Raw genomic sequence first — 14,006 nt, 5'->3', positions numbered from 1 at the left:
CTAACAGCTTACAGACGGTAGGCAATTAAGGTCACAGTTATGAAAACTTAGGACACTAAGAAGGCCTTTCTACTGARTCTGAAAAACACCAAAAGAAAGATGCCCTGGGTCCCTGCTCATCTGCGTGAACGTGCCTTAGGCATGCTGCAAGGAGGCATGAGGACTGCAGATCTGGTCAGGGCAATAAATAGCAATGTTCGTACTGTGAGACGCCTAAGACAGCGCTACAGGTAGACAGGACGGACAGCTGATTGTCCTCGCAGTGGCAGACCAGGTGTAACAACACCTGCACAGGATCTGTACATCTGAACATCACACCTGCGGGACAGATACAGGATGGCAACAACTGCCCGAGTTACACCAGGAACGCACAATCCCTCCATCAGTGCTCAGACAGAGCTTTTAGGCCTGTTGTAAAGGCAGGTCCTCATCACCGGCAACAACGTCGCCTATGGGCACAAACCCACTGTCGCTGGACCAGACTGGACTGGTAAAAAGTGCTCTTCACTGACTAGTCGCGGTTTTGTCTCACCAGGGGTGATGGTCGGATTCGTGTTTATCGCCGAAGGAATGAGCGTTACACCGAGGCCTGTACTCTGGCGCGGGATCGATTTGGAGGTGGAGGGTCCGTCATGGTCTGGGGCGGTGTGTCACAGCATCATCGGACTGAACTGTATGATTATAGCTGCTAAATCACCATTGGATGAGGACAGTGAATTACAGTACATAATGTGAGTTAGAGTTAAATCTGAGAGAGAGTCCCGAAGTTATGTCATCAGTTTTTGTGTGTGTTGTCCTTATCTGATGAAAGGCATGAAGGGGGCCAGGCCCAGAGTGGAAGAAGACCTTTCCATGGGGAAGAGAAGCTCCCACACCAGCAGCAACAGGAACAGGCTGGGGTACAGAATCACCTGACCACCGTCACTAGAACAGACACACAGAGAGAGTTATTTATCATCTGTACTTGTTGTAGTACACGGATTTAACAACATTTAGTCTCTCGAGACAGCCGAAAACATGAAAAATTTTACGTCTTTCGGGCTGTGATCATTACGAAAACTATTCCGGTGCGCTGGTTTTTGAATTACTGGTTATTTGGACAAGTCGCCACGGCAATCTTTTGAATTTTAGTAGGGCTTTGTTGTTTTTTTCCTAGCCACTCGCACTAGTCTATATGTAACGTTTCCCTGTCCCAGAACCAAATCCAGTATCCAGCGTATCTGGCTAGACGTGAGATTTGGTTTTGGCATGCCGAAAATTAGACATTTGATTTCATCTTCATGCAAATAATTTGAATCGAATTGAAATTTATGCAGACTGACAAGAGAGAAAGGTGTGGTGCAGGCGAACAAAAGTATGGATAGGGGGTTCATAAAAAAAAAAAAAAAGAGAGCAAGTGTAGACTAAAAAAAATCTAGGAAATGGTCCCCTAGAAAAAGGGAGGCAGAAAGAAAGAGGGTGTCGGTTTAAGCCAGAAAGCAACATTGCAATGATTTACTGATCATTGACCCATATGGAGTGACTCGCTGAGTGTGCAGGAAATCTGCTGTGTTTAGACAACCTTTATACACATATTTTGTCGTTTCACCCCCGTACTGGAAGACAGACGGAGCAGACTTGCCTGGGAAATATTACAGGCCAGATGTTCTCTGGATTTAGGAATATGGACAGGATACAGAAGAGGACAGGATACACACAGGGGAGATACAGTACACAGTAAAGTAATAGTTATTGAATAGAACTATACCCCCCCCCCATCCCATCAGTCTAGTTCGTCTTACTCCGATCGCCTCTGCTTCACCTAATCTTTTAAAGACCTATTTTTCACTCAAACCCTATATCAATCCCTTTTTACCACACTCGACCTCTCCCATTCTAATCCTACAACTCTCTCCTTCTACATTTCTCACTCTCAAACTCTACAACCCCCAGCTCTCTCCCGGACTCAGAATGGGGAGAGGAGAAGAGAGGAGAGGAGAGGTGCAAGATAGAAAGAGAGGAGTGCTTCGGGAGGCCTGTCGCCATGACTATGAGGTTGTCGTAGAAGGCCCAAAACCCAGACCCCCTCTGCCAGCTGGGTCCTTAAGCTTTTCAATATTACATTCAACAATCCCCCTCCCCCCTCCCTGGGATGGCCTGGACTGGCGATGGGTGAGATGGGAAATGTAATAGGCCGCTAATTAAGGCCCGTGTAATGTGTTTAGCGTCCGATTTCAGTCAGGCACAGCACAGACAAGCCCTGCCATGAGTGATGTCATGTGGCACTGAAGGGCCGAGGAATTGTCAACATACGAAGCCCTGCTGGAGAGGCTTATAAAGAGAGAGAGGGACTGGGTAAAGGAAGACAAGAGACAAAGGGATAGAGAGGGAGACCGAGAGAGAGTGATGGATATAAAAGGTAAAGGGGGCTGATCAAAAGGAAGGAGAGATGAGGAAAGAGAGAGAGCAAGGGGAGAGGACGACAACACATACTGTATGAGGTATGATGGGGAAAGGAGAGAGCTCAATCCACGAGCCTCACAATTACCCTGAAGTCAAAGTTGGCCTGACATGTACAGTAGGACTGACAAGAGGGCAGGTTCAAATAAAATGTGTGTGGGGGTCCAAGATACCCTGTGAGGGTCTGGATGAAGTTGGGCCTGTGAAGCTCTGGTTTGTCACAAGCTTATTTGGAGGACGAGGGGGGGGGGGCGGTTTAGTTTCGTGGGAAACTATACATGACTTCTACGAGAGGCAAAGGAGGGAATATGAGTGAGTGACTGAGTGAGAGAGAGTGAGAGTCCAAAAGCTTTTAGGTGGAGGCACTGAGACGAGAGAAACTGGTAGATATAAGAAGACTAAGACTCTTCCATAGAGAGTGGAGGAGTCGGTCTATTCCTCCTCCCTCCTCTTCCGTATCCAGGAAACTTGCCATTAGTCTGGCCAATAGCTTTAACGAGCTTAACGAACTTAACGAGCCTTATGAAGCCGTCTCAACGGGGCCTTAATTTAGGGCCCCAGAGAAACCAGAGGAGGCTGAAAAGAGGAAAGGAAAGGGAAAGGGGGTGACTGCTGTGCTGTCCAATGGTGGGATGGAACTAGGGCTGTTGCGGTGACCGTATTACCGTCACACCGGCGGTCACGAGTCACGAAGGCAGTCAAATTCCACGTGACCGTTTAGTCACGGTAATTAGGCTTCTCCAAGCTCTGATGCTGCTGATGGTCATTAGTAGCCTACCAAACTTTCTAACTGCCTGGTACATAGCACTTTGTCCCTCTAATCACTCTGACATCAATGCAAATGTCATTGAAAATCTAATCATGAGAGCCCATGAGCTCATGTTGCGCAACATTTCTGTAGGCTATGTAATTTTGCGAGAAAACAGAGTAATGGCCCATACTAAAAAGAGGAGGATCCCATCAGCTCTCTATAGGCTAGGCATACAATATTTATTTCTCAACTTTCCTTATATTAAGCACATTGCTTATCTTTAAAACAGGAGTATAAGCCTACCTGACTGGCATGAAAATGAACCACGGGAAAAGCGTCTGCCATTCGCTATTTAAGTGCATTTTCCCGCTGCCCGGTTCGAGACAGTTGCATGATATTGGTCTATTCTAAATCAAATTAAATTTCACACATATATTAGTATATGTAAAATCAAGATTAAATCAAGAATAGTCTGATGGGTGACAATATTAGCCTATCACTTGTGAATTAGATATTATCACATGAATGATGCCCAGCATTAGAAACTTCGTTTTATTGCGACTTTTTCGCATCATAATCGCACACCTCATGTAGCCTAGCCCATAGGCCTATATGTTTTGATAAGGTTTGTATCATAACTAAAGCGGCCAAATAACTTCTTAAAATTAAAGCACATTAATCCGCTTTACAAGGTGTGTAGAGCCTAACTGGCATATATAAGCAGCGTGTGAGTTTCAAGTTTTGGGAATACAATTTTCACCATAAATATGCACCTTTATAATAAAAGCATTATATGCATAATCGCATTTGCGGTCACTTTTGATAATGGTGTTTTCGTGCTAATGGAACATTCGCGCTTATAGCCTACTGCCATGTGCACATTGCTGCGCTTATAATGTGAAGAAATAGCCTAATAGCTAATCAACACCTTAAGCTAAACGTTCTGAACTGTAGCGTCAGCCACATTGCGTAAACACGTTTTTTTTTATGCTAATAGTTGTATGAATTTGGAATCTATCACATCCCACAACTGGCCCAGATTATGATTGGAATATTTAATTTTCTCGCACAGAATAGGTCGACTTTTGTACTATGGAGGATAGTAGATTGACAGGCCTACTCATCGTGTTGGCTGACGAAAAGTGAATGTGGACAGTTCTTCCAATATTTTCAATATGCACCTCGGAATTGGACAAGGACGCGCGCAGTTGCGTCCCCGATGTGTCGGTCTTCACTTGTAGCCTGTGCAAAAGACCCAATCATGTGATGGAGAGCCATGTGAGCAAGAGATGCTTTGGAGCATGCAGCACTCAGGGAGAAGGGCACAACGCAGCACTCTGTGCCAAGGGCACAACGCAGCACTCTGTGACAAGGGCACAACGGCCACTAGACGCAAAAGGCATGGATTTTTTTAGGGTGTATTACGGCCGCAAAGGGGATGCCCCCGTGAAATTCGAGGCATTATCAAGCGCTTGTCAAATTGTGAATGAGAGACTGATGAAGTGTGTACAGCCTGCACAAAAAAACAAAGCAGAGCTCATGCCTTTCAAGCTACTTTTTTTAAATCAGAGTCGTACCATGCAGCCTTACAATGTATTAAAAACCAAAACATATAGCCCAAAGTTTGTAGAACAACTAATGTTACATTAATAACTCTAAATTAAGCATATAGGAGTACCTATTTCTTTGTTAACCGCTCAACACAGAATAGCCGCATGTGCGCACTCCCTCAAATCGTTTGGAGAAAATATCCTTTCTATTTTATTTCGCTTTGTTCAATTTTTTTCTTCGCACTTTAAAATAATACCACGGAATTCTATACAAATTTTGTCTGCTAAATGAGCTAGTGTAGCCCACAGCCATATGGCATAGCCAGATCAGGACCTAACATAAGGGCAACTCCGAGCATGCTATTCTGTTCTTCTGAAATTGACTACATTTTCTTCATATCATGCTTCTTTAGACCTGTCTAAAATAAATAATGGATTTATTGTGAAGTTGTAGGCTTTATTACATGGATTTATTAGAATTTTTTTTAAATGTAGATGTTCCAAAGGTCTGCATCAGTGGCTTGTAGGCTATGTGTGGAAGCAGAGAGCGAGAACGAGAGCGATGAGGATTGGGAAAGTCAGTACAGGGGTCTTTCAACTCAGGTAGCCTATGTGTGTACAGTTCAACTTTTTGAACTGTACACACAGGGGTCGGTCGGCAACAGGCAGGTTTTGGCCCGCAAGTTTTTAGTAAAAAAATAAATAAATACTGTAAAATCACCAGAAATTCTGCAAAAAAAAAAAAAGAAGAAGAATTGATATGTGATCGTGTCTCAATGTAATCCCGGTATGAAATGATAGTTATTTTCAAATATAAAACTATTTTTGGGCTTAGTTGTGGTAAATGTACAAATTATTATCATTTTGGTCGCCCCCGCTCGGACAAAAATCGCGGGTGAATCTAGTTGCCTACCCCTGCTGTAGATCTACTCTGTTATTTAAACAGTAGTGTAACGTCAGCAGAGCATCCTACCCAGCTCTGCAAACCATTTGATAATTACACAAGTTTCCTTGTGCAGAGAAATGTGAGCGAGAGAGAGACTGGGGGGAGGGAGGGAGAGAGAGTGGGAGAGAAAGAAAACAACCTCTCCGGTGCAGTTCTGGCTTCTAAACCACTTCCTTCCATATCAAAGCGTTATAGGCCCATAAAGAGCTCATTAGAAGCAGGCCAGCAGGGTCGGATTCTCATGAGGCTCATGCCAACTACCAACTCAGAGAGAAACACACTTCACTTCAGCCTGCACCGCTTGTTTATCCCCAAAACAGGTAAGGCAAGCAGCGTGTCTGGAAAGAAAATGGTGTACTGTGGACACTAGTCTGACTCAGTCACTTTGTGTGTGTGTGTGTGTGTGTGTGTGTGTGTGTGTGTGTGTGTGTGTGTGTGTGTGTGTGTGTGTGTGTGTGTGTGTGATGGAGTGGTAGCGTGTGCGGATAAACTTTGTTCAACCTTGGCAAGCGCAAACTCAAAACCCCACCATTTACCCCAAGCCAATAAAGGCCTATTTTTTGAACTCCTAAAGTCTAATAACGTGCCCCGAAACGGAAGGAAGGGTTTGCTAGGCTAGCCTGCAATGCCAAACAACGTATACCAATTACATGAAGACCGGAGCACACATATGCTTCAGCCATGACTGCGACACATTCTTTCCCGAAAGAGACACATCCACCCTTCCCACCCCACTTCCTCTCCCCCACTACTAACTAAGCCGTCCCAGGCCTGGTCCGAGTTAGAGCCGGGGCGCCGTCATGGTAGAGGTGCGTCGGTTGTGTCTGGTGAGGCCGCATGTGGCGGCAAGCAGCGCCACAGCGCGACATGGAAAACAGTCCCCCGATTGGGACTGACTAGGCCAATGTGGTAGCAGTTCAAGTCGCACAAAGCCCTGTATTCTTTCATTTAGGATTAGCGTAGCATTCCAGCCAGGCCAAACGGCTTTAACACAGCTAACACGGCCCAGCCCCCTGCAAACCTGTCCATCACAGGGCTCTGAGCTATGCCACACAAAATCACCTTTGACCTCTATACTCACACCAGTGCGCACGCACACACACAGTACACACACACAGTACACACACACACAGTACACACACACAGTACACACTGGGTTGAATAGCGGGAACCGGGTTACCGAGATGTCCCCGGCCAAACCCACTCCTTCTTCCAGGGATAAATAAGAGTGAGAAACCGGTAAATGATTATACATTTCTATGAACAGCATGACATGAAATGGAACTGTTAAATGATGTGCAATGTCTAAATCTGGCTTCTCCATGGCCTTCTCTCTGCGTCAAGATGAATCATCAACACTCAGGTACAGCGCGTATCTCGGTATGGAACGCAGTTCACAATCTCTCTATCATCTCATGATGGTAACTTTTTATCTGGTGACATGTAGGCATAGCCTATACTACAGTAATATAATAAACTAAATGTGCGTCTAATTTAAACATCTCCATCTGGATTTTGGGGGTCACATTATTTATGGATTTTTTTTTTGCTGCTGCAACGGTTTAAAATGGCCTAATCACTCAAATATCGTTGCTTTAAATCCGTGCGCACGCGAGCACTCACAGTCTCTCTCCATCAATTCCATCCAAAATAGATCGCCCTGTTCAAGATCGAAATGTCGATGTCCTAGTCAGGTACAAAAATTAAATGCGGTATTAGCCTCATATTTAGCTTGCGCATAAGCTTCTAACTTACGGTCTCCTGCACAAAACCCACCGGGCCTCTCTCTTTAAAAAAAACACTCTTGGAGTCCCAGGAAAAGCTAGACAAGAATAGCATTTCTTATGCTAATAAGACTATTCGAAGAGGGATACATGCTCTTGTTTGCTGAATGTTAAATACAGCAGCCGATAGAACTCACGGGGATTTTGAAAGGAGAGAGAACGTGCGATGGTGATAGGCTATTGCAGTTATTTCTTTAGACCCATAGCCATTCAATTTTCGTCAAGAGAAGTGAAAGCCGTCTGCATCTTATTCCAGTCCTACATTATTCAAGCGTGTCATTAGAATGCGGAAGATCAGGACAACAAAACTAATTTCATATTACTGTTGAAAGCAAGGAAGGAATGAAGCAACAATAGAGAGAGAAAGAGGAGGTTGGCTCATACGCACGTTACACAACAAGGGAAATATTATGAAACGTATATTCAGACCTCTTGACTTTTATCACATTTTGTTACGTTACAACCTTATTCTAAAATGGATAAAATAATGACGAAGCAAAAACAGGTTTTTAAACATTTAAAATCAAACGAAATATCACATTTACATAAGTATTCAGACCCTTTACTCAGTACTTTGTTGAAGCACAAGTCTTCTTGGGTCTGAAGCTAAAAGCTTCGCTCGTCTGTATTTGGGGAGTTTCTCCCGTTCTTCTCTGCAGATCCTCTCAAGCTCTGTCAGGTTGGATGGGAAGCGTCGCTGCACAGCTATTGTCAGGTCTCTCCAGAATGTTTGATCAGGTTCAAGTCCGGGCTCTGGCTGGGCCACTCAAGGACATTCAGAGACATGTCCTGAAGCCACTCGTATGTTGTCTTGGCTGTGTGCTTAGGGTTGTTGTCCTGTTGGATAGGGTGAACCTTCGCCCCAGTCTGAGTGCCTGAGCGCTCTGGAGCAGGATTTCATCAAGGATCTCTCTGTACCGAGCTGGCTGACCGGCTAAATTGAGCAATCAGGGGAGAAGGGCCTAGGTCAAGGAAGTGAACAAAAACCTCGATGGTCACTCTGACAGAGCTCCAGGGTACCTCTGTGGAGATGGCAGATCCTTCCAGATGGACAACCATCTCTGCAGCACTCCACCAATCAGGCCTTTATGGTAGTGGCCAGACGGAAGCCACTACCATGGGCACATGACAGCCCACTTGGAGTTTGCCATAAGGCACCTAAAGGACTCTGACCATGAAAAACAAGATTCTCTGGTCTGATGAAACCAAGATTGAACTATTTGGCCTGAATGCCAAGCGTCACATCTGGAGAAAACCTGGCACCATCCCTATGATGAAGCATGGTGGTGGCAGCATCATGCTGTGGGGATGTTTTTCAGAGGCAGGGACTGGTAGACTAGTCAGGATTGATAGAAAGAAGAAAACCCGCTCCAGAGCGCTCAGGACCTCCGACTGGGGCGAAGGTTCACCTTCCAACAGGACAATGACCCTAAGCACACAGCCAAGACAAAGCACAAGTGGCTTCGGGACAAGTCTCTGAATGTCATTGAGTGGTCCAGCTAGAGCCCGGACTTGAACATCTCTGGAGAGACCTGAAAATAGCTTTGCAGCGAAGCTCCCCATCCAACTTGACAGGGCTTGAGAGGATCTGCAGAGAATAATGGAATAAACTCCCCAAATACAGGTGTGCCAAGCTTGTAGCGTCATACCCAAGAAGACTTGAGGCTGTAATCGCTGCCAAATGTGCTATAACAAAGTACTGAGTAAAGGGTCTGAATACTTATGTAAATGTGATTTCTGTTTTAATTTTAAATACATTTGCAAAAATGTCTAAAAACCTGTTTTTGCTTTGTCATTATGGGTTATTGTGTTTAGATTGATGAGGGCAAAACAAATGTAATCAATTTTAGAATAAGGCTGTAACGTAACAAAATGTGGAAAAAGTCATGCGGTCTGAATACTTTCCGAATGCACATGTATATAGAAGGGTTTGGGCCTTTCCAAATCATGTCCAATCAATTTAATTTACCACAGGTGGACTCCAATCAAGTTGTAGAAACATCTCAAGGATGATCAATGGAAACAGGATGCACCCGAGCTCAATGTCTAGTCTCATAGCGAAGGATCTGAATATTTATGGAAAACAAGGTTTCTATTTTTTAATACATTTGCAAACATTTCTAAAAATCTGTTTTCAGTTTGTCATATTGGGGTATTGTGTGTAGATTGATGAGGATTTAATTTAATACATTTAAAAATAAGGCTGTAACAAAATGTGGAAAAAGGGGTCTGAATACTTTCCAAATGCACTGTATGAGTCAGACTAAATACACAAATGTAAAATAGGCCATATTATATTCTAAAATTAAATCAAATTCGCTAGCCTATAATTATAACTTTGTAGGCCGCATGTCCTGCACCAGCATCGCATGTTCTCTCCCAGCTTCATGGTTTGAACTAGGTGCTTAACTACAGCTATAGCTGTTGGCCGGGGATTGTAGGGCAAAAGTTACTTTCTCATGAACTTTGAGCAGTGTTATCCAAATAAAATCCAGACGCAGAACGCCAATAATAAATAACAAAGAAATAACCATATTATAAACAGATTCACTAACTTCAGATTCAAACCTCATACAAAATCATTCTAACATGCACACAACACAAACACAGCTTTCACACGCACGCAAAAAACACACACACAGGTCAGAGGTCAGCCGGCCCGACGGATCCGATACACTTCACCTCCACTGGAGCCATGGGAGCCGACCCAACACACACACAGCGGTCTGACCAAACACACCAGCATCCAGCCAGACATTGGAGTGGACAGCCTGTCACAACGCATTTACTGTAGCCAGAACACACAACCAAATAATCACAGTAATAACACGAGCCAGACGCAGAACACACGAGCAGGGGAAACACAAACACACGTCTCTCTCTGTCTCTCACACACTAATAATATGGGACAGACTAAAACGCCAAGAAAAAGAAAATGGCAACAACAACAAAAAATCCCCAAAAACATTAACAAGATAGTTGGCCTGGCCCAGAGGGATCAGAAGGTTTCTTGCCACACAAGCAAATTAAACTAAAGGAAAACACTAAAACAGACTGTGCTGTCGGACGGGACAAAAGGACCACGGATTGGACATTATCAGGAGAAAGAAAAATCTCTTCAGATCAACTCATCTGCCCCCATGGGTAAAAGTCCGTTCAGCTAAGACCTCAAAATAACATTAAATCGCACACACACAGCATCTATAAGCATAGGAATAGGATACATTTTTGTATAACAATCAATTACTTTTTTCTAAGCCTCAGCAAGTCTCTCTACCCTCAACCTTTTTCTCATGCACTCCTCTCTCTTTTACCCCCCCCCCCTTCTCTCCATTCAACCTATACCTTTGCCTACTATTCATCTCTCCCATCAAATCCCACTCACTCCAGATGTGACCTCTCTGTCCATACCCACAATGCAGTGCTCTGACGGGGGCGCTCGCTCGACGCTGTCCTGTGCAGGGCGAGATTAGCTACCCAGGACAGCGCTGAGCGAAGCGCCCCGTCAGAGCACTGCATTGTGGGTATGGACAGAGTCACATCTGCGGAGTGGGAATGATGGAGAGATGACAGTAGAGTAGGGCGAAGGCTATAGGGTGAACGCCAACCAGTCAATGCTTCAGGGGTCCTGTCACGGACTAGTCTAACCCCCTCACGGTAACACCGACACACAGGTCAGAGGTGAAGGCCGGTGAACAGTTGATGGAGGCAGAGGGGGTGCAGGGTTGGGGGATGGAGGGAGGGCGCGACAACAGCAGCTTTGCGTCAACTGGTGAAGTGCTGTAGTGTGTGTGAGTGAGTGAGTGAGTGAGTGAGTGATGTGAGTGAGTGAGAGTGAGTGAGTGAGTGAGTGATGAGGAGTGGTGACGTGAGTGAGTGAGTGAGGAGTGAGTGAGTGAGTGATGGAGTGATGGAGTGATGGAGTGATGGAGTGAGTTAGTGAGTGAGTGAGAGTGAAAGAGTCTGTCTAGTGCGTGAGTGTGTGCGACTGTACGTGCATACTCCTATTTGTAGACATGTATGCAGCTCATATTCACTAGACTTGATTAAAACAAACTTAAAATAATTCTAGAGTCCTGGATATCACAGTGGATATCACAGTGAGAAAAAGCATAGGAGAGAGYGGGAAGAGGGAGGGGGAGAAAAGAGAGAAAAGAGAGAGAGAGAGAGGGAGAGAGGAGAGAGAGAGAGAAATGGGGTTATGGATGACTAGAAAACAAAGAAAGCAGATGGGGAGTTTGAGTGTGCAGTGCATCCATCCCTTCTAAAGGCACAGTGTGAGAGGATACTCAAGTCTTTCAGGGAATCGTAGCACCAGACTGTATGTTCCTGCCATACTCTTCAGGCAAAGAGAGAGTTGTAGGGCTTTCGGTTGGGGTTGAGGAAGCGCTTGGCTGGTGGGGCCTCACTGCCCCCTGGTGGTACAGGACAGAACCAACCGGGCCGAGCACAACATTCTGGTAGAGTTCAAAGGTCAAATCATAACAGACAAACACCTTCAGCTTTTGTGTATAAACCGTGCATCAATGCCAATGGGAGATTTGCACTAACATATGCTAGTGTAGGCCCTATAGAGAAGTACAGGGGCTGAGCAAGCAGGTGTGGGATGTTGGTGCTCTACTATAGGAAACAGTGAGAGATGTTGTCTAGGGTACTGAGGACAGATCCAGACCTGTTCTTTTTGGAGTGTTTGTCCTTCCCTTTCTTCATTCCAAAGATCCTCATGATGAGGATGTTGAATWGTAGGGCGGAGGAGATACTCACCTGAGACGGAGAGAGAGGAGAGATTACATTCAGAAGACTATCCTCCTGCAGGATAGATTCAGATGAAGGGAGAGAGAGAGAGAGGGACGATGAAGAGGAGGAGCGCGTGACGGAGGGAGGGATGAGGACTCACAGCCCAGACGGGGGAGGTGAAGCCCAGGACTGCAGCGTGCATTCCCTCGGAGACGAAGGGAACGATGTTCTCCCCCAGATGAGTGTCTGTGTGAAGAGCACCTCAGGATGTTGAGCACATGAACCTAGAGGAGGGACAAACAGGGACATCACTATACTGCATGTGTTACCATAGAAAGAGACATATAGAGCACACACAGTCTATGGTTCCCGTACGGAGCCAGTGTTAGATCTAGAGGATCAAAGGGGTTAAAATGTCACCAATACGACAAGCTATGGTTAGAGCTAAATTCAATTGCAACCCCTTCCCCCCCCCCATTGGAACTTGTGATCCCTCCAGTAAGTGTTGCCTCAGGTGACTGTGTTAAGTCGTAGTGTTCAGTAGTAGTGTTGAGTACCTAAGGGACAGTGGTCTGGTCGGCGGCTCTGTCAGGAGAGGGCATGGCCAGATCAGTCAGCTCTCTCATGGTCATCTTCAGCAAGCTACAGCTGGGTGACTTTGGCTCAGACGACAACAGGGCCTGGACAGGCGACATGACAGATACAATAGGTACAGACAGAACACACCTGCTGCATCCGCCTGCATGTCAATAGTCTAGACTCTAAAAGTGTCCTTTCATTCATCTGCAGCACTAATCTATAACTGGATAGGTGAATAGCAGCCCACTGGTTGACCTCGACCAATGACATACATATGCATATTTATTTATTGTATTATTTTATTTCACCTTTATTTAACCAGGTAGGCTAGTTGAGAACAAGTTCTCATTTACAACTGCGACCTGGCCAAGATAGAGCAAACCCGTGCGACACAAACAACAACACAGAGTTACACAAGGCATAAACAAACATTCAGTCAATAATACAGTAGAAAAAGTCTATATACAGCGTGTGCAAATGAGGTAGGATAAGGGAGGTAAAGGCAATAAATAGGCCATAGTGGCGAAATAATAATCTGTGAGCTGCTCTGACAGTTGGTGCTTAAAGTGAGTGAAGGAGTAAATGACATCGAAGTCAAGGATAGGTAGAATAGTCAGTTTTACGAGGGTATGTTTGGCAGCATGAGTGAAGGATGCTTTGTTGGAAATAGGAAGCTGATTCTAGATTTAATTTTGGTTTGGAGATGCTTAATGTGAGTCTGGAAGGAGAGTTTACAGTCTAGCCAGACACCTAGGTATTTGTAGTTGTCCACATATTCTAAGTCAGAACCGTCCAGAGTAGTGATGCTGGACGGGCGGGCAGGTGTGGGCAGCGATCAGTTGAAGAGCATGTATTTAGTTTTACTTGCATTTAGGAGCAGTTGGAGGCGAAAGCCTTGGCCAGGTCGATGAATACAGCTGCACAGTATTGTCTCCTATGATTGGCAGTTATGATATCTTTTAGGACCTTGAGCGTTGCCAATTATACACTGCTCAAAAAAATAAAGGGAACACTAAAATAACACATCCTAGATCTGAATGAATGAAATATTCTTATTAAATACTTTTTTCTTTACATAGTTGAATGTGCTGACAACAAAATCACACAAAAATTATCAATGGAAATCAAATTTATCAACCCATGGAGGTCTGGATTTGGAGTCACACTCAAAATTAAAGTGGAAAACCACACTACAGGCTGATCCAACTTTGATGTAATGT

The 14,006-nt window shown here is 44.8% G+C and overlaps 1 pseudogene; it reads right to left on the bottom strand.

Moving 5' to 3' along the window:
• Positions 1 to 797: 797 nt before the first annotated feature.
• The window catches only part of LOC139029201 (tRNA (32-2'-O)-methyltransferase regulator THADA-like), a 43,467-nt pseudogene continuing 30,258 nt past the window's right edge, over positions 798 to 14,006 (bottom strand).

Source organism: Salvelinus sp. IW2-2015, linkage group LG18, assembly GCF_002910315.2.
Source record: "Salvelinus sp. IW2-2015 linkage group LG18, ASM291031v2, whole genome shotgun sequence".
Classification (NCBI taxonomy): Eukaryota; Metazoa; Chordata; class Actinopteri; order Salmoniformes; family Salmonidae; genus Salvelinus; species Salvelinus sp. IW2-2015.
Note: the sequence above shows the minus strand (reverse complement) of the source record. Positions and strands in the feature narration are given on the sequence as shown.